At 38.4% G+C, this 22,000-nt stretch overlaps 1 long non-coding RNA gene across 1 annotated transcript in view; it reads right to left on the bottom strand.

The window, feature by feature from the left end:
• Positions 1-5,706: 5,706 nt before the first annotated feature.
• The window catches only part of LOC115423905 (uncharacterized), a 28,561-nt gene continuing 12,267 nt past the window's right edge, over positions 5,707-22,000 (bottom strand). The window contains exons 2-3 of the long non-coding RNA XR_003936021.1: positions 15,131-15,143; positions 5,707-5,719 (exon numbers count right to left, since the gene is read on the bottom strand). This is a non-coding gene — a long non-coding RNA (uncharacterized LOC115423905). The remainder of the gene's footprint in view (positions 5,720-15,130; positions 15,144-22,000) is intronic.

Genomic DNA, 22,000 nt, shown 5'->3' with positions numbered 1-22,000 from the left:
CACTCAATTATCTGAATTATTAGTAACTTGAAAATTAAAAATTGGTATTTTTGTGGTAACATGTGGACAGGGCCTTTTAAGCAACTCACAAATGTTCAACTCATAAATATCAAAAATATTAACAAAACAATGACAATCTAATACTTGAAACTTACCAATTATCTACATAATCAATAGATTGAATAAATACTCACATTTTTAAGATACAATTTTTAGCATCAAATTCAAGCTATGGCTATGGTGTAAAAAGTACAATCGATAAAATCGGTTGTAACTTCTTTCTGCAAGTGGTATTTTAAAAAGGATGACAGTTCCATAAATAAAAAATGAGCCCACTTGATAAATGACGTGTGCTTTTTCATGTTGGTGTTCACTTTTGCGTCATCGGATCCATTTTTTTATATCAGAGTCTGGGACACGTCAAAGATTATCAATAACGAGGTATAACATGGTTTTTTAGGTTCAACTGGAGCAAAACTAGTTCATTTCAACCTAGAAGAACTACCAACAAGAATGATATATGATGATTTTATAGCAGATTTTGCACTTTTTTTTTTTTTTTTGTCTTGGGGGTCTCCAGAGGTTGTACATGACAGTGATTTTTACTGATTGATTATTGGTGCTGATTTCCTTGGATTATTCACAGGTATAAAGGTGTTGTATAAACTCCAGCGTATCAGATGTTGCAGCCTGGTGTCTTGCCTCCACTTTTGTGTCTCTGTTTGTGTTGTTCTGTGGACCCTGGTTGTGTGTTTGTTATTTAACAGGCAGGTTACCAGGCAACATTTAATACAGTAAAGACTCCTATCTTATCTGGCATCTTCAAGTGTTTAGATTATTCCTGGAATAAATACAGTGTCCTTTAGCGCAGACACGCACACCTACACAACAACACAGCCGACGCACAACAGAGATGTGTGTGGGCCACGACACACACACACACACACACACACACACACACACAGAGGAACAGTGTGATTGCTCTGCTTCGCTCGTTTAGCACATCTAAGGCAGAGATCCCCAGAGGCTGGCCATCACATCCAGTTACCGCCGCCCACCGCCGCCGCCACCTGGACGCTCCCACCTCAATCTGCAGGAGGCAGGAGGCGGTCACCATGACGCCGGCCTCGACAAGGCGCACACAGACACACACAGATCAAAGCCCAGGCCGCGTATCTCCCATCAAACATCACAAGCACTTTTCCACCGTACGGACTTTTTACAAACTCGCCGTCACGCCCCCCCGAAACTCGTTACAAATCGCTTCACCGTCTTAAATCGCACAAGTGCATTCCTCTGATTGTAGTCACACTCCGACTTTGCATGGAAAGTGTGAAAAAAAAAGCCCGTGAATCCCCCGCCAGCAGTCCTACCACAGAAGCCAGACGACGGCGGCGGTTCTCATCCCGGCACCAGTTTTAACAAATATTTTTCGTAATTAACATAAAATGAGTGAAACGCGTCAGCTGTGTTAGTGCCAGTGAGAATAACAGATGGAATACATGGGAAATGAGGGAACTGACAGATATTTTTATGAGGCAGGAGCCACTGTTGAGTCATGATGATGCACCAAGATGAAGATGTCATGCTTAGTCAGTACATGCACAGACATTGAATTATGCAACAACAGGGAAAAATACAACCATTTACTTATGTTTAATTCTACTAATAATAAACAAGCAGATTTTGTAATGAATTACTACATATTGCGATGATTACTCTAACATATGGAGCTTTTACTCTAGTAATATTCTGAATAAACCTCATTTAGAGATATGTTTTAATGACACAAATCTACTTGTTTTCACTTTTTTTTTTTTTTTTTTTTAGCTAAAATCGGGAATATAAACACCAAAATGTGGAAATATTCACTTTCCTTCTGCAGATCTGGTCCAAAATGTTTCAAATCCAAAAACTAAAATAGACTCAGTAAGTTTTAGGAATGGCACAAGTTTTGTTTTTTTTTGCATAATTTGATGCCTACTGTGTTTTTTTTTTTGTTTAATATTTCTACATGTTTCTGAGGTACATTGATGAAGAATTAGAAGTATTATATAGTATTATATATAATCTATTCATGTCATTCCCAAAACTTTTTGGCCATGAGTGTTGATATGAAAATAGATGAAGAGAAGCTGTTTTTCCAAAGTTCCACATTGAACCAAAGACTAGAACAGCAGCATTATGTGTGACTGATGCAGTGTCGATATTTTTGTAGAGGGGATATTTTTCTCTCTATGTATGTAATATGTACTACTGATGTTCCAAACTCTGACCAGCAGGGGTCAGTCTGGTACCAAAACCACCAACCAATCCACCCTATGTATTCACAGACTGTATCAGTTGCTAAATAAAGTATAAAGATCATTGTTTACACATATCTATATTATGGTATCATCAAGTTTTCTCTTCAAAATAAAACTCATAGATACTTATTACAAACAGTCACTGAAAATAACACTGTCTTATAATCTTCATGTGCTGGTCAGCTGATAGTTTACATTGTAGCTCTGTTAGCTTAGCTCTGTTTTTAAGACAGAAACAGCCACAGTAAAACCACTAATCACCTCTGTTTTCTGTACATTTGTGTTGTCAAAAGCTGCACTAAACATCTGTTTGTAATCCAACAACAAGGTCAGAAACTGTCACAGTTTAGTCTGAACTGTGGATCAACAAATGTCAACTTAGCAAAGACTAGAAGCACTCGGAGAGCGCAGAACTCCGCCAAGGCAGATCAGTGCCCCGGATCTGGATGAAAATTTCAGGAAATGTTGATACTGGCACAAGGAACAAATGATTACATTTTGGTGGTGATTGGGGGTGGGGTGGGGGGGCACTGATCTGCCTTGGCGGAGGCCTGCGCTGTCTTTTCTAGAAAAGCACTCGCACTCATAGAGCGCAGACCTCCGCCAAGGCAGATCAGTGGGCCCCCGTGGCCCCCCCACCCACCCCCCCATCCCCGATCGCCACCAAAATTTAATCATTTGTTCCTTGTGCCAGTATCAACATTTCCTGAAATTTTCATCCAAATCTGTGCATAACTTTTTGAGTTATCTTGCACACAAACAGACAGACAAACAGACAGACAAACCAACGCCGACAAAAACATAACCTCCTTGGCGGATGTAATAAGAACATCCCATAATAACTTTATGCTTTCATAAGCCTCGGAATCAAACTCACCCATGTAGCATCCAACTCCATTCTTTTCATTTACAGCTGTGTCCAGTGGTGAAAACAATAACGTCTATTGTTATCACTTCTTTTCTTTGACTCTGACAGTTGTTTCTTTCTGGTTCTCATCCTCATCTTAGCCTTGGCTGGCAGATTGACTCACTACTCCCTCTAGTGGTCACATAAATCCACTGGCGCGTCACTGCAAATAAATTCACTTCATATCTCTACATTTGAATACACTGGCATCTTTGATCATTTTTATAACCACTGTAATGACAATTTCAGGTAATTTTACATATTTTATGACATGGATCCTTTTAGCTAAAATTACACACAAACTTAACATTTCTTAAGCCATACTGTTATTTAGTGCATACAAACGCAATGAAATTAGTAAAGTAAATCTGACTTAAAGTTCTTTCAAAGTATTGTTTTTCCAGGAATAAACCTGTTATAATTTAAATAAATGTGATAAAAATTTAATTTTTCAAGGTTAATAAACATGACAGAAAAAAAAAACAGTGTAGTTTCTTTGTTGGTGTGATGTTATTAGTGCGAGTTTTTTTCTTAGATATGAGAAAAGCCTTGATTTATAGAAGCTGAAAAAGGTTGAATGAAAGACTGAATGACATATTATTTATAAAATTATTATTTATCAAAGGTCCAGTATTTTTTTAAATTTATTTTATTGTGAACCATCAACATTGAAGGGACATTAATCTTACCTGCAATTATATTTTGTTTTTATTGACCCCTTAGGCCATTTTTCTTGGCTGATTTGCTGAATATTATGTCTGTGTGACTGCTTATGACATGAATTACTCCAGAATTTTTCTTTTTCACGTATTTTTTTAATCAAACATCAGTTACTCTTACAAGATTATTATATACTACTGTCACTTTTTACACCCTCTGATATAAAATTATCATATATCAGTTTATTTTTGTCTCTTCTGGACCATCAACATCAGAGGAAAACCAATCTGACATACACTTACATTTTGTTTCAGTTTTGATTTGAATTAACTATAAATTTTTATTTATTTTTTTAGCTTTTGTGGTTTTACAGCTGCCATTTTTATTTTGTACTAGTTCTAGTTTTTAACTTTCTGACATGAATACACGGCTGTTGTGGAGGGATCTTATCTGATTATCAGAGATGATTAGTTCATTTTTTCCTTTAACCCTTAGGTCTTCCTCTGGCATTTTTGTACATTTCTCTCTCTTTTTTTTTTCACTTGGTGATCATTTTGGCAGTGTTGCAGTTTCTGGCATGACATTTGGTTCAAGCTTTTCTTTTGAGTTATATTTTTGAAATCCAGTGTCTTCTACTCCTACGTGTGTTTCATACTCCCATGATGCATTTTGCACCCTCTGGTTACCTTTGTGGCAAAAATGTTCATGCACAAAAAAACCTGTTATAAAATCATCATTCATCAATATTTTTTGTTTTTTTTCTCCATACATTTCTTAAACAACGCCAGTCTTGCTCAAAATCCAACAATTTTCAGGATTTTAACCCTTAAAATGCCAGTTTAATTATTTGAATTATGAATGATTTATTACAATAAAGACACTAAACATTAAATATTTTCCATATAATTAAACAGTACGGGGATGGGGCATTGGTTGTGATTACAGTCTTGGATGTGTCAAAGATGAGCAACAAAATGGATTTGATTGCATTAGTATTTTTTTCTGTCGTGTCAGATACTCCCTCTGGTTACCCTTAATTAAACTGGCATTTAAAAGGTTAAAATCCTGAAAACGGTTGAATGTTTGGTAGTTTTTATGTGCATGTACATTTCTGCCACAAAGGTACCCAGATGGTAGTAAATATGATGACATAAGGGTTAAATGATTTTATTTCAGTATTTGGTATCAGTGGACAGCAAAGATGATTTTGCTTATTTTGTACTAGTTATATATACATTTCTGTTTGTTTAGTTTTCATGTCATTTTCATGTCTATAAATATCATTTTTCTATTGCTGATGCAGCATTTAGTCTCAGGTTTAAGCATTACAACCTTGTATAAAACACGTCAGATTATCCCAAACTGTGGTTGTCGTTACATAATGAAGTGATAACAGGTTCCCATTTGTTGAGGTCTTACATAATGCAGTGTTTTTAGGTGTGGTGTTGATAGCGGTGAGTGGGGTAAATGGGGGGAGGGGGGAGGCTCAGCAGGGGTAAAGAAGGTGGAGGAGGCCTTGGCCGGTGATTAGTGAGCTCCTGTGCTGGTTGAGCCTGACTTGTCACAGGTTGACATGGGATGCAATTATAGAGGGGAAGTTTCCCAGCCCCTCAGGCATGTGCCAGCCATGCTGTCAGCGGCAGCTGATGTGCAGGCTCTTGGCACTGCCAAAGGTGTCACAGGCGCTTATGTGTGCTCAAAACTGCTGCACTCCCATGAAAATTGGCCTTAGCTTTGGCGGCGGCTGATGACTGTGTGTGGATGAGGCTGTGCACACATGCTCGGCTGCCTTTGTTTGAGTATTAGTTAAAGCCTACTCCACTCCCAGCCTCGCCTCAGTCCCACTCTTTCTTACGTCCTCTGAAGCTACCAGGTAAAGCCACAACTCTTGTGATTCCGCCGGCTCCTCACGCTGTTTCCACATCTTCTCCTTTTCCTGTATCAGCCTGCATATGACTCCACCAGCAGTGCGAGTAAGCTCTATAAGACCCAAGGCAAATTACCTCAGCGGGACTCTCCACTTCTGTTCCCCTTGCTTCTTCTTCCTCTTCCTCTTCCTCTTCTCCCCCCACCCCCATCCCTTCTCTGCATGTCACAAATCAAAGTGTGTACCTCAGCACAGGCTGCACGTTGGGGAGTGCAGCTTAAATCAAATTCAATGTCCTCCACTGGCAGATTGAAGTCTATCCTACAGTGTGAGAAAAAAATCCACACTGGTGCATTTCTTAGCTGTGTGGGAAAAAAGTGAACATGTTCTTTAACCAAAGGACACAGATGGTCATCTGGATTTTTGTCCAACCTTCCTTTTTTTTTTTTTTTTTTTTTTTTATCATAACCCCCTTTTTTTTTCAGAAAATTGATTTGTACAAAGACTTTCATACTACCATCTAGTGGCTTGAAAGCCATACCAGTGGGCCATCAGGTGTGATTTTCCACTTCAGACAATTTTTTAAGGGGGGAAATGGCCTGAAATTGGATCCTCTGGCAGCTTGCAGTTCCTCTAAAGTAGCCTCGGGCAACACAATACTTAGATGCACCCCTACCACTCTGTCATTTCCTGAAAGGTCTGGAGATGCTGCCACTAATCCAAGCCTGTCTCCCAGAAATGATGTTTATATAAGAGTCAAACACATTCCTGTTGTAACATTAAAGTCTGTACAAAGCAGAGCTGGATAAAAAATGTGGTAGAAAGTGACTGATTAGAGAGAATTGGTTGACATAAAAATGTTTGATCCATTCCAGTGTTTGGCTTAAAATGTGAAACCACTACACAGAATTTTACCACTAGGTGCCACATTTGACTCAGCAGATGCTCCTGAGTAGAACATATTGAGAGTGCAGTCCACTTGGTGGCGCTAAAACACCTCAAACCTGGTTTGAGAAGCACAAAAAAAGAATAAGACGAACAAAAAGAATAAAGTGAAGCAGCACCATAAATTTTGCCATGACTTTAGCTTGCAGTGTTTTTGTCTTTGGATTTATCTATGTGGAAAATGGAGAAATTAAGAAATATTGCCATCACTCCTTGATTTGGGCATGTCTGTTATTGTGTTATGTAATGAACATGCCCCTGAAACATCAAATATAGTTCATGTAAGTGGAATATCTGTGGAATATCTACAGAAAGCATAGGAAATGAATGAGTATTAAAAAGCACTAGTATTACTGGTATTACAGGAAAAAATGCCCATATAAAAAATATCCATATTAGTATAGATGGGGTGTAGGTACGTCGTCTCCTCTTATCATCCAAAAAAAACCAAACTTCCCATTAAATTAACTCATCATGCTCTGTGTTCATCCTCTGGAATCAAGGCTGTTGGTTTGTGAGTGTTTGGATTGACTGTATGTTTTGTCTGTGTTTGCAAATGTTTTTATTATTGTAAACTGTAATTATTTGACTGCATCACTACCGTCTTGGCCAGGTCTCCCTTGAAAAAGTGATCCCCCCATCTCATTGGGACCAATCTGGTTAAATAAAAGTTAAATAAAATAAAATACATAATATTTCCTTTAATGAAGTGTGATCTCCTTCATGTTGTCCACCTTGGCTCAGCAGTAATCTATTCATGGCTTGTCAGATCCTATAATAATTTATTAAAGAAATACTAACACAACACAATATAGATTTAGCAGTGACACCTGGCATGGGTTGCTAATACAGGACACTTATATTATATCGTTATAAAATGCATATCCACTGCATCCATCCCATTAGGTTTAAATTTGGATTGGATATTGGGAAATTTGGTCAAAATATTCATTTAAATTCAGGGCTGATCAGACTAGATTTGACACTCAAGGTCAATTGTTTATGTTAGGGTATCTTCACAAACTTCTTTTTTTCTGCTACTGCTGTTTGAGAGAGCAACATGAACAAAATATGATGCAATGATAATGGGTGACGGTTTATTTGAGAACATGTCAATGACAGTTTCCATACCAGTTTAAGATGCAAAATGAGAAACTGACCCAACTCTATGTATTAAAATATAGGCTTCAAATGGGTAAAAAGAATCCACTATGACCTGAAAATGTATTCTCCATTGGCAGCAGTTTTAGTGGACTTGTATAGACCTGGTCAAATATACATTATAATATCAATATAAACAGATAACATATTTTGTCACATCAGTGACTTATTATTTTGTCAAGAAAGAGAAATAGTAGTTTTCAACCAGACATTTTCTAAAGAATTAAAGTTTGCTATTTTAGGTGTAATCCAAGAAAGATTGGAGGGAAATAACTGAAAATACCTTTTGCAAATTTTACTAATGGCAGCCATTAAATGCATCACTATCAAGTGGTTGAAACCTGAACCTCTCACTTGTAACATTTGGATTGAGAAAGTGAGGGAAATTTATCAGATGGAGCAAATTACTTATGTGCTTAGAATTCAGGGAGCTCTATTCACAAAGAGATTGAGTCCCATGATTAACCTTTTAATGTAATAAGCATTCAGAAGTGGTCATAGACATGTATGTTTTTTTTTGTTGTCTGTTTATAGTGTCATTCATGTTTGCAACTAATTGTAATCAATACTGCAGATATCCTCTTTTTTTCATATATGCCATATAGGGAAGTTTGATTAGATATGTTTATGTATGTAAAATGTCTTGAAATTTTGAATGAGCAAAACTAAATAAAAATTAAGTAAAAAAAAAAAAAGAAAGAAAGAACTTGTGACACCGATGTGCCCTAGTTTTTGTTGGTCATAGTAAGTACAGCTTTAATTTATTCAATTCATTCTGTTGAACAACTACTCTCTAACATGGATAATTCCAGAACCAAATCTTTTAATTTCCTCTAATCAGTCTTTAAGACTCCCTTTAATTGGTCTTAAACATCTCTGCTTCCAAGAAATTACTTTTGTATATGATTAAGTCTCAACTCTGGTTAGATTTTGTTGAAAATGTAAAACTGGCACGATCATGTGTTCAACAAGATCATAATGTTAAAAGATATAATTTGAAGGCAGTGAACATGTTTATCCTGGATAGGAATTAAATTGCTCATTTCATTTCAGCTTCTTGATGTAAAAGATGATTCGCACTGTATTTATATTAGGAAGAAAACCATGTTTCCTGATCCTTAAACTTAACAGAGACCACAGCTTCTGCCATTTCTTGTTTATTCATTCTTTAGGTAAAACACTAGGACTGTACCACAACTTTGTTATCATTTTCTTTATATTACGCTGATTGTAAAATAGATTATCATCAGCAAGGATTTCAGCCATGTGAACTGTGACACAATTAAATGAACACATTTTTACCATTTAAAAGTCAGAAAAGGACTGTATGTTGATAGATGAATCCAACAAGCTGCAAATAAGTGAAGAGATCTCCAGTGATGCCAAGAGGAGCATTTGTTGTACAAAAAAAAAAAAAAAAAAAGTAAGAAGGTCTATGGAACATCACAGTCATACACTGATCAATATCCCAGGTTAAGTGTTGATTATCTTGTTAAAATAAATATAAGTAAACATTCAGTCATTAAAGACAATGTTCAGTGGGTCAGAGAGTCTCCAAAGTACAAGTTTTGCTTTTTTTTAAAAACTGTTTTTACTAAGGTTTTACTTATTACCCCACCCCCCGAAGGGGAGGCAAAAGGTCTTGTTTTTGGTTTGGTTTGTTTGTTTCTTTGTTAACACTGTAGCAGTAAATCTATTGGTTGAATTCACACCAATTGGGTTTATACATTGCCAATGACCCAGAATAGATGTGATTAAATTTTGGGAAAAGTAAGTCAAAGTTCAAATTTTTTATGAACTTTTTTTTTTTTTCCCATTTACTTATTACAGTATATTATAATGGGTGAAAATTTAAATGTCTATAAAAACATCAATTTTGTTTCAATTTACTTCAAAGTTGGCAACTGACATGCTGACATGAGCACACGCATAGACATGATGACATCAGCTGGATCGATGCCAAAATCAGCTACAATACGTGCGAGTGGTGGGGTTTGTTATGCCTGGCACCACTTGTTTTTAATGTTTTTCTTAGTATTTTGACATTCATGCTATTTTCTCTTCATACACTTTAAGGATAGCATTCTCAATTTGCTCATCATGCAGATAAACACCAGGCGAGTGATAATTTGAACTCTGTGTGTTAAAATTGCGACTTCAAATTTGCAGTGTAGAGGGATAATCAAGGAAGTTAATCTTTTATATATAAGGATCTTACAAATTGCAATGCAGTTTATAAATAAACTCATAAAATATTCAACTGCAGCAGCAAAATGAATCAAAAAACACATCGACAAGGGCTATTTTACCTTTTACTTTTCACATTCTAGCGACAACGGGCTGAATTTCCAAAGTGTGATATTAATGCTTAAGGTTCTAAACTCCTCTTCTCCCGCTGGATATTGCACATACTACAGCCTTTAATGACATCCTCACAGCCCATTTCTTAACAAAGATAATTGTTTAACACGTTTATTGTGGATTTAATAAAGTCTGCTTAGGTGAAGCCATAAGAGGTGTTGGACGGCAGCCTGTTAGAGGCCTATAGGAGTCACTGGGGTCTGCTGCTGTGGCCTGTTAGTGTTGTTAGCAATAACTGTCGGCAGCCGGTCGGACGTGTCCCCGTGTCCTCTACCTGAAACCCCGCTGTGATCGCACGGCATGGCGAGCATATGATGCCTTCTAACCCCTCGCAGTTCAACACCCCAACCAAGAGGGCCTGATTAAATTGGAGGAACAAGGGCTAATTAAATAAGGCTGATCAGGGAGGAGTAAATTATTTAACACTGCCCACACATGCTGACGTCTCCACTTCTTCTTCAGATCCAGAGCCGGAGTCGTCGTCTTTTGTCTTTTTGTCTCTCGCCTTTCATTCAATCTCTTTGTCCATTTTTTATTTCATCTTTACAACACTTGTGCCACTGCGCTTTCATCTCAGAAATGGAGGCTTTCAGTGGCCACGGCGCCGTTGTTGAAAACAATCCAGGGCTCAGGACAGGTGGAAGATAACATTGTGTGTTGATTAAGACATGGAGGGACGACCTAAAACATTCTGGCAAATCAACAAAGACCAAGAGGACAGAAATATCCCCTCGTGGGCAATTTTAACAATGAGAGTGGTTGAGACGTTAACTGTTGTTTTTCTCTGCTTTCACGTTGATATATTTAGGGAGGAATTCCCACTCCTATGCATTCTGAAATAAATAACCCTTCCTGTTTTATTATACCCTTTAGAAACGTGTCGACTTCTAAGGGAGCTTTTGCTGATGCAGTACGAGCAAAAGTTCACAGAGAAACTCATGTATTCATTCACTCAGCAGGGGATGGCATTTTCCATTTCTTTTCTTCAATGTTGTGGTCTTTTTCTGACAGCGCCGCTCTCTCCGGGCCAATTTCAGACTTTCTGATCACCCACTGCACCATGCACATCTTTCAGCTGCTACAGGGTGCTAACTACAAACCCAAAAAACCCACAGAAAACCACTGACCCATGACAGTGTGGACTGGAGGAAAAAACCCTGCTCCATTGCCTTGTAAACATTGCATTTTGCATTTACAATCCATTCTAGTGAAACAATTAACCTTGAGAAATGCGGCAAACCACCACAGCGAGGGACCATTCCATATTCCTCTATATTTTACACCATTACAAGGCTTCCACCAAACAAACTGAATGAATTAATGAGTTTACAACCAAAACAGGCCGAGTGAGAAGAGAAAACAGAGCTTCACGAGGAAATATATGCACAGTTTTTTTTTTTTTAAGAGTCGGAGCTGAGGCTGTGTAGGTGTGGGTGCCAGGAGGGCTAAATTGAGTGGTAGATAGAAAAGTTTGAAGGTTTAGAACAAGAAAACAAGCATTTTACAACTTTTAACTACATATTTGAGAGATTGTCTTACTCTCAGGTGCAATACCACTACTTTAACGCTGTGATTATTAGCTTTGTTTCAGTTAATTCTCGTACTTTAACTTGCATCGTTGCATTGCACAGTCTGCATTTGTGTGGTAAGTTTGTAGCTGGTAAAGAATATATAAGATGCTGAAATCTCTCAGTGTGTAGAAGCATTAAGACTTTTTTTTTCCCTTCAGTTTGTCACCATTCTGTACATCTCGCCAAGATGCACTCAACAGATGGGATGAGGAATCATGTCCCTCTGAATATTTACATATGATTTGTATTATGCTGCAGCATGCTCATAAAACTATAGAAAGAAACATCATCTCTCTACAAGGTCAACAAGAAATCATATGCAATGTTTGAGTGTTTATATATGATATGTCTTCCACTGCATCTCAGTATCTGGTCCAACTATGACACAAAAAGTCCTGAAAAGTGGTAAAAAGTCTAGAGGATATACTAATTTTGCTGTCAGCTAAATGTTTCTCAGGTTTAGAGAATCTACGTAAAAATGGATGCTGTCCAAATGTGAAGCAAGAGTCTCAATCTCCCCCTAGTGGCTATTTGTGGTATAGAACATAGATAATCATAATAGAAACACTCATCCATTAACTGTTTCCAAAGAGTAATTTCAGCCCATTTTTCTGCAGATTTCAGCAGGCTGTCATCTTTCTGATCTCTTTGTTTTTAAGAAAATGGTTTAAAACATTTGATTGACAGGTGTCTTGGCCAATCACGGTCTGGAATCCACCAGATGTGGCTGAAAATCAGACATATTATAGTTTTGCGTCGTACACAATTGGAATATGCTTCATATTTACAAATTTTGAAGAAGCAGCATAACGGCCATCTGTAACGGATCATTGGTGGAGCTGACCAATCAGATGAGACATCCACAGGAAACAGGAAATGGAATTACACAAAATCAAGTAGTGTGGATGTGAAGTCAGAGTGAACTATATTAGTGCGTTGACCTGTGGGGAAGCATTGGCCAAATTAATACCATTATCTAGGGACTGAAGTTAGTAAATGCGTCGTTCCTGTTTTTAACTTCATTTCCCATCATGCAGCATGGTACTGGGCCTCCTGTCAACTGTCATGAGTATAGCAACGTGATTGTAAGGCTACTGTATTCCAAAATTACAAATATCTCCCCAAATATTGGTCCTATCAACTTGCAGAGATATTTAATGTGGAGATTGGAGTATTCCTCAAATGTAGGTACCAAATTGCCCAGTTAAAAACGGCTCAATTTCTCACACACACACACAACTCTGAGGCCTTCCAGTATTATGATATAGATGTTAAGTCTGTATTGGGAGCCATTCATGCTCTAATGCTGCTTTTCACACTGACTTTACTCAACTTGGCCCAGTTTTGTCATCATTTCCACTACAGGTTTAGCAAAGATGCTAGGACAACAACCAGTATATGACCAGATTTTCTACAGGATGGTCTCTAGCCAACAGTTATCACAGAAACAAGCGTTGATATCAAACATACTTAGCTAATTAAAAGTTTTGCAAATAGACTGGAAAGTTCATAAACGATAAGAAAAAGTAACACCACTGGTGTTGCTGTTGTGGTTTAAAATAATTCCCAGGAGACTGTTTTTGTAGAGTTTTTTAAATGCCATGAGGAAATAGTGCTGAGTTAAGCCAGGTTTATTTTTTCTTTAGGCTGACAGTAAAACCAGAAGTTCTTGGGCTGAACAGGATGTTGCAATGTGCATAGAAAATTTCAGCTGTTTAGGAAATGTGTCAGGTCAGTAATTGTGTGAAAGACGAGGCATCCAATTATTTCTTGTAGGTCTGTTTTTTTGGGATTCAACAGAGAAGGAAATTATGAGATTTCAGCCATATTCCTAGAAGAGCTACGGGCATCTTCTTTTCATTAATAACGTCTGGGGTTAACATTACACACGGGTCCAAAGTGGCAAGAAAATGACAGAGATAAGTGAAAATTTCAATTGCACCGGTATTTTGTTTTAATTATCTTGATGTTCATCACGGTTGAAAACAGAGTCTCCTGAATGTGATTCTCAAAATTAGACCGAGAGTAACGTTGTCATGGAAACACAAGTCAGCATTACATGTGGAGCCTTGACATATCACCAAGTAAAGAGGTCCAGGTACATGAAAAGCATCTTTTAACAGCCTCTGCGAATCAGCCTTACGTTAATTATTAATGGGTTTTTATAGCGGCCAAATGAAAAACACTGTCGGAGAAAAAAAGCAATAAAATATCATGACACCAAAGTAAAAAGCGAGCAACTTTCAGAGTGCTATTAACGAAGGTATGCAATTACTTTCTAATGTGCTTTTGCTCTGCAGTTCTTTAATGCACTGAGACTGTATGGACTGTGTTGTGTCTGTGCATAATCTAGGGCATATCCATTATGAAAACAACACTTTACTCCAGTGGCAAAATGATGTTGACCTTTGCAAAATCGAATACTAGCAAACCGTGTCTCATTGTTCAAAGATAATAGCTGGCCAGCATCCTTTGTAAGGCAGATGATGTTGCTGGCATGCTGAGTGCCAGCCTCGCTATTGGGTGGGTGTTGGACTGCTGATGACTCATTCTTCATCTGCTTTAGAGAGACCTGGGTGATAGGTTTCTGTTTTAGCTGCTGCAACAAAGTGTTTTCTGTCTTCGCCGGGGTTTTACTTCACTTAGATAAATGATTGAGCAAAATCTGCTTTTGTCTTCACAACACCTACCTATAGCATAGCATGTAAAGGAGAAGGGAGGGGAAAAAAAAGGAGATGGAGGGGTGGGTGAGGGCAAGGGGAAAAGGGGGAGATAGTGGGAACAGCCACCCTAAAGGAGCCTTGTTTATTCCCCAGGGAAATTGCACCTGATATTGATCCATGTTCCCTGCATCTAATAGACACAGAGGGTGGAATTGCTGGTGGCAACTGGGAAATAGCTATGAGAGTAACAAGGAGTCATTAAGGCATAAAACTCAGCTTAGTCACCTGAGGACCTTTCACCTGCCTTCACTCAGTCCTCTCAGAGCAGCCGTCTGAACACAAGCCAGTCGCCAGAAGGAAATGTTTCCATTGTACGACTCGGCAAACCATGTATAATCTCCACACCTCTCCACACTGATGGATCAGATACTTTTCGTGTTTCTGTTTTTTTCTCCTCCATAAGCAGTAGGTAGCTTGGGCAGATGGAGGATTTAGAAAAACCACAGCAGAGTTTGCATCTTGGCTCCTGTAAGGTTTTAGGTTTAAGCAGTAAAAGCACTTTGGTTAAGGTTAGAGAAAGGTCGTGGTTTGGTTTAAATATTAATACATACACTGTGAGTCCATTTTTATCACATCTCTGCAGAGTTTACACTCCGCTGCCGAAAAGGGGCACTGGATTTTTTTGGAACAAGGTCAAGTTTTCTGAGCTTTTGCACTGTGAATAAAGATGTTCACCAACCACAAGATACTGGAAATAAACTCAGAGGACAAATAGAGAGTGAACTTATAATCAGAGGAAGAGAAGACGCCAGATGTAAACCTAAAAGATCAGAAGATTCTGAACTTAGAGTCAAAGCAGCAGACGGACGCAAACATATGCTCCAGAAAACAGAAGCCACTGGACATTGACTTAAATAAGCAGAAGACTCTGGATGAAGACCTAAAGGAATAGGACATGCTTGACCCAAAAGATCAAAAGACAATGAACATAGACCCAGAGGAACAGAAGATACTGGACATGGACCTAAAGGATCAGAGGACACTGGACGGACACCGAATGGAACAGACAGCATTAGATAAAGACCTAAAGAACCAGAAGACACTGGATATGGACCTAAAAGACCAGAAAATTCCGGACTTAGACTCAAAGCAACACAAGACCCTGAACATGGACTGAAAGGACAAGAAGAAACCTGTTGTACATCCAGAGGAACTAAAGACACCAAACAAAGACCCAGAGAAATGAAAGAAATGGGACATGGACCTAAAAGACTAGAACACATTGGACAGGCACCCAGTGGAACAGAAGACACTGGTTATAGACACAAAAGATTGAAAGACACCTCCTAGAGGAACAAAAGACATTAGATGTGGCTTAAGAGGAACAGAAGACACCTAAAGTCCAAAAGATGTGAGACTTAGACTCAAAGCAAGAGAGGACAATAAAGGTAGACCCGAAGGACCTGAAGAAGACCCTAGACATGGACCTACAGGACAAGAAGACACCTGACAACATAGACCCAGAAGACCAGAAGTCACCAAATGTAGACCTATAAGAGACACCGAACATAGACCTAGAAGAACAAAAGACACTCAACTGTGGGCCTGAGGGGCCAGAAAATGCCAGACTTGGATTCAAAGCAATGGATGGAACCAAACATAGACCTGAGGGACCAGAAGACATCAACCTAAAGACAAGAAGATGTTGGACACAGACCCAAAGGAATAGAAAACACCAAATACAGAGCTAAAGGACCAGAGGACCAGAAAACACTGGACAAACACCGAAAGGAACAGACAACTCTAGATGTAGACCAAAAGAACTAGAAGACACCAGACTAAGACTCAAACAGAAATCAATTCACTGTGCAGTAGTTCATAGTACCTGAAACTGGTCTTAAAGGCCTTTGCTAGGTCTTTTTTCAGCTTCCTAGATCATTTTGTCTACTTGTTGGGGAAAGAGGATCTCACCCCTCTGTTTTCTATTCTGGTCTCAGTTTTAACTTGGTTTTGAATGAATTTAAAGAACAACCGCTGTGTTGTGTTAAATAAATACTGCTAACATAACAGATGATTAAGGTTGTACAATCCTTCATTTAATCAAGTTGTTTGGTTCTTTGATGGAAGATAAACTACAGTATATCTTCTCTGAACAACATTTTGAACACTTGGAAATTATGCTATTTAACCTCATTTAAAGCTGCAGGAGCTAAAATCAGCAGGAAAACAATGTCAAAATCCTAAAACTGACACCTTCTGTTGTCCAATCATGCAAAAAAAAAAACAACAAAAAAAAAAAAAACCTTTGTGCGGATGCAGTTTATCATAATAGTTTTGTACAACTGAGAAGCTTTTTTATGTTGTTATAATTGTGGACATCATCAGCAATATTCATGTAATCTAAATGATCTGTGTTTTTAAATTAAAAATTCAGAAATAATGTGATAATATTACTCCTGCACTGTACATTTCATTCATTTAACAGTTTGTCTGTGTGTGTGTGTGTGTGTGTGTGTGTGTGTGTGTGTGTGTGTGTGAGTGTGTGTGTGTGTGTGTCCATATTCTACCTCATTCCTGGTTGGGAGTTGTAAAATTTCAAGAAAAATTCAGCAAAATTCATGGAAACACAGAAAGGAGGTGACTGTAATGGTAGAATTTGGACAGATATAGACCATTTTTATGGGTTAAGTATCACTCGTTATGTAGTTGGATTTTATTTCATTCCTGTGTGAATGTGCAGAATGAAACATGGACCTGGGGAGTAATTTCTCAATCACATGAGGTCCCGTTGGTGTTTTCAGACCCATGTGAATACAGCTTTAGTTACATACGAGGCTGATTTATGAGAAACCTGCTCCTTCTATTCCCTCAACATGCCATGCATTTTGGTTCAGGCAGATTCTTCACGTCTGCGGTTTGTAGAAACGTGGAGTCGTGTTATGGCGGTGTCTTGGCGGCGGGAGGAGGAGCTGTGCGTTTACCAAACCAGCCGGTTCACAGGCTCAGACGAGCATTTGTCTCCATTACAGCCCTCACACCGGCAAATAAACAGAGGAGACAGACAATCATTCTACATTACATCCATGACTATAGCACTTTACATTTTCTATCAGCGTAACAGACTCCCCGGGCCATCTCACAATCCTCACGTTCATTTTTTAACCGCCTCGTGCAAAATTCCTGCAACTCCACGTGCACAGATGGAGCTTTTAACCAGAGAGGGATTTCCACGACTGCTATAACATTTATGGCCCTTTCTCCGAGGCAAAAAATAAAACAGCGGGATTGAAAACAAGGTCTGGATCCTAACCCAAATCTGTCATCCCATCAGTGTTGTACTTCAAAACAAAAAGAAGAAAGGAAGAACTGAATGCAAAACGCAGCCTTCAGGACCAGAATGCACCTTCCTGCTTCCAGATCCACGTCCACAGGAAGGGCTAGCAGTCACATTTCTGCCCGACGCCGCATTGTTTTTTGGGGATTTTAATCCTCAACATGCAGCAAAAGAACCACTGAAGGCTAAGGCAAGACAAAAAGGAGGACTGGAGCGGCAGCAAGAGAATCTGTGATTATCATTAAAGTGGAAGGAGGTAGGAGGGTTGGCTCATGATGATTTTAGTTTGTGGGTCTCACAGTTGGATTTAATGCGCAACCTCGGGGCTGCACAAAAGGAAGAATGTTCATTTTTAGCCAATATTCTCCGGCTTTCTTTCCACACCTTAACAGGCAAAACTAATTATTTCAGCAATATATTTTCTAAACCTTAATCATGTTCCCTTTAGTTGCAAATGCACAACAAAAGGCTCACTGCCCTGCACATTTTCAATTTGATTTTTAATCAATTTTTACGGCTCTTTTCAGCTAATAACAACTCCAAGCATTGGTATTGCAATTAAAATACTCTTCCATTATTCTTGGAGGCGCGTAGACGATTACACACATATGAGGCACTTACCTGCATGTAAATTATTGATCACCTTTCAACCCGTAAAAATAATAATCGCCCGGCCTTGTGCATGTAAATACGGCGCAGCACTTAGCCGAAGGTGTTTCGCCCTGATGTCACGCCGGCTGTGATTTTGATGTGGTGGCATTTGGATATTAAGTGCACTGGATATTGAGTGCTATTGCAGCCGGGAACAGGCGGCACATCAATCTCTGTCAGAGAAGTGGAAATCTGTGTGCAGACAGAAGCAGCTACAGTGAGACCATCTGCATAAAAACTCAGAGTCTTGGGAGTGATGGAGGGAAAAACTATCCCCGTATAATGAACTGTGTACATGCTTAGATATAGAGTCTCATCTTAGCCCTGTATAATGAACTGTATAAGTAAGATGCAGTATCTTATCTTCTGGGCGTCCGTGACATGTTTGTTATGATAACAGGCTGCTTTCAGATTCAGGCCATTTCATTACGTATCAAGTGTCACTTTAGGATCTCTTAGGAACGACGACACAAACAGGGTTTTACTTCATCTTTTCAATCCGTCAGCAGTCTCTTCACGCCGTGACAAGGTCCTTTACTTTTGATTTTCTTGTCATTTTGGCCACAAGATAAGTGTCTATAATGAGGCGCTCATCCATTTTCTGGTTTGTTGTTTTGATTCCCTCCTATTGCATAATCAGTCTTAAATGGTTGCGTCGGTCTCTGAGCTGCAGTTCGCCAATCGGTTTATTTTTCCTGGAGTTTGTATAGAGACTTAATCGGGGGTGGATTGTGAAGATGGAGGAGCTGTGTTTCGTCATGCGATGTATTAGTAGTTTTGTTGCTGAACGAAACAAAACTGAAAAAGTCTATATTAAAAAATAAACTTAGTAGAGATGCAAGTATTATATGACTTTAACTGCATTTGTACCAAACCTGGGCTCTAAATAATTAATGAACAGAGGAATCCTAGACTAGTGTGCAATTTGTTCGCTTTTCGGAAACAGAAGTGACCATATTTAGACAAAAGGGGCAGAGCTTCAGGAGCCTCAGGGATGATGGGTGAGCTAATGCTACATGCTAGCTTGCTGACTCAGTAAATGATAAACTTCATTAAGTATTTGCATAAGAAACTCGTTTTACATCTTGTTAGTGAATCTATTAAACCACAGCTACAGCTGAGCCAGAAAAATGAGTTTTATAAAATAAAGTGAAACTCCGAAAGTCGATGTGAGATCTTATTAAAAGATAGATAAGATCAATTATCAAAACTTCCAAGTAAATATGAGATGAATTCATATTTCCAATGTAATGTAGAAGTCCAATGTAAGTGTTTGGAATCCAGGGCTTTTGGGAGCACCATCTAGTGGCTGTGAACGGTATTGCTACTTACCGATACTCCTGCATTTGCTTCATTTTTGGAGCTGAGGTCCTTGCTCCTTGTGTGGTTTCCCATTTGTTTGAGTATTGTTATGATAAACTGATAAATTTCCAAAGTTTTCTTCACAGATTTGTGACTTCAGAATTTTAATTTACTTTGATATTCTCACAGAATCTGTTCAACGTTGTAGTGTACCAGTTAGCACGTCTGACTTCCTGTGTTGAGTTTGTTGTCTCCTCGCCATGCAGGCAATTCAGAAACCAATGGGTGACGTTTCGGCTCTTCTGTTCAATAAATACAGTCGGATCTGAGCTGATAAATCACAGGCGGATGCGCTTTTGTTTCCAGGCTGACATATGGGCGGTGTGGCAGCGTAGTGGTTAGCACTTCTGCCTTGCAAGAACTTTCCTTGATCGATTCTGTCGGACTGTGCCCTTTTTGTGTTGAATTTACTTGTTCTTTCCGCGCTGCACAGGTTTCCTACAGTTCCTCCGGTTTTCCCCACCATTAAAAACAGGTACATAGAGGGTTAACTCTACTGTCCTTGACTTCAGTAATGATAAAGATCTGCAATTGGTCCCGAAGCATCTTCAATGGCAGCTCACTACTCCTAGTTCACTAATGCTAATGCTAATGCTAGGTACTGTATGTATTACTTGTAAAATACTGAGACTGAATTTCCCTACAGGAATAATAAAGCGATTCAGCTTTTATCATAAAGATGTTTGACTTTAAATGAGAGTTTTTCTCAAAATATCACAGTCTTCTACTATTTATTTTTGTATTTTCTTAAATATTTTGCTCATTCTTGTCTGTTTTGATTTGATTAGGCATGTTTTCTGCTGTATTGAATTATTTCAAATACATGTTGAATCTCTTAAATGAAAGAATATCACCAACTGAAGCTCATGGAATTCACTTTCAGTTTGGTGAGGATTTGTTTCCTAAGCAGCTTGTTATGATTTTTTTTCTCTGACAGTGCTTAGTTTTTGTTAATTTTTTATTTGTTTCAAGGTTAGTTTTAGTCTTCTTTAGTAATACGATGTGTTTTTCAGGGATGCGATTCGTCAAGGTCAGACAATGTTACTGAATAAAACTCAACCAAACATGAAAAACATACTAAAACAGCTACCCACTGTGTATCAGTGTATTGTGTTATTAACCAAAAAAACAACAGCCACCAACATTATTTCACTGGCAAAATTGGTGAAAACTAGAAGACAAAGGATATGTATGTATGAAATGTTAAGACTACACACCTGAAACTCATGGAGGTGACGTCAACAAAACTGTCAGAGTCTGAAGATGTTTCTGCAGCTTCAACATGACCAGACTGAGCGCATCTGAAACCTTAAAGAATAAAGTAAAAATCTGCTGAATTAACCTGCTGGTATAAGGGTGAGGATATTGATGCACACTGCACTTCATGTTATAAAAGGTCCTATTATTTTCACAGTTTGTATTTGGTTAGAATTCAAAAGTTGTTCATTTTTACATGATTTTTAAAATTCTGACTCAATCATTAAAATCAGCACATTGTAAACAATGGAAAATTACCACAACAGCACCCTTTACTAAAGTGGGTAAAAAATGCGCACTGAAACATTTTAGCATTTGACCTAACACAAAAAATTATAATACATATTAACCAATGTTGCTGTTAATCATTGATACATGCCAGGCTGCAAAAATCCCTTAATGCAACCCTTAATAACCATTTTGGTGATTTGGCAGTTTGTATCATATGTGAATAGAGATGTTACTATCTTTACAATAAACTATTCCTCAGGTCATAAATTAAGCCTTTACCTTCAAAACATCATCTGAGGTAAACAGGCAAAGCAGGATCAAAAAATTATTCATTGGTATTCTGAGTTTAGTCCCATAGGGGACAGTGGCAAGGGGGCGGGGCTTCAGGTCTATACTAGCAAATAACTCACTATCACTGTCCTTTATCCAGCTACAAAAAAAAAAAACATGAAAAACTGACAGAACAGGAGTACAGAGAGTCGACACTGACAAAATGCATCGCTTCATCACGACTGGTCGGTTTTCATCTTTTGTCTGAACTTGGCTTGAGATGACCTCTGTCACCATGGTTACAGGAATAAACACATGGCTACGATCATGAATAGAAGAAGCAAGAAAACAACGCCGACTTCCAGTAGACGAACACTGGTCTTCTGTGTAAAATCCATGGTGTTATTGTTTCTTTCTGATCTCTAATGATGTCACATGACCTCCTCAGTCTCAA

Source organism: Sphaeramia orbicularis, chromosome 8, assembly GCF_902148855.1.
Source record: "Sphaeramia orbicularis chromosome 8, fSphaOr1.1, whole genome shotgun sequence".
NCBI lineage: Eukaryota > Metazoa > Chordata > Actinopteri > Kurtiformes > Apogonidae > Sphaeramia > Sphaeramia orbicularis.
Note: the sequence above shows the minus strand (reverse complement) of the source record. Positions and strands in the feature narration are given on the sequence as shown.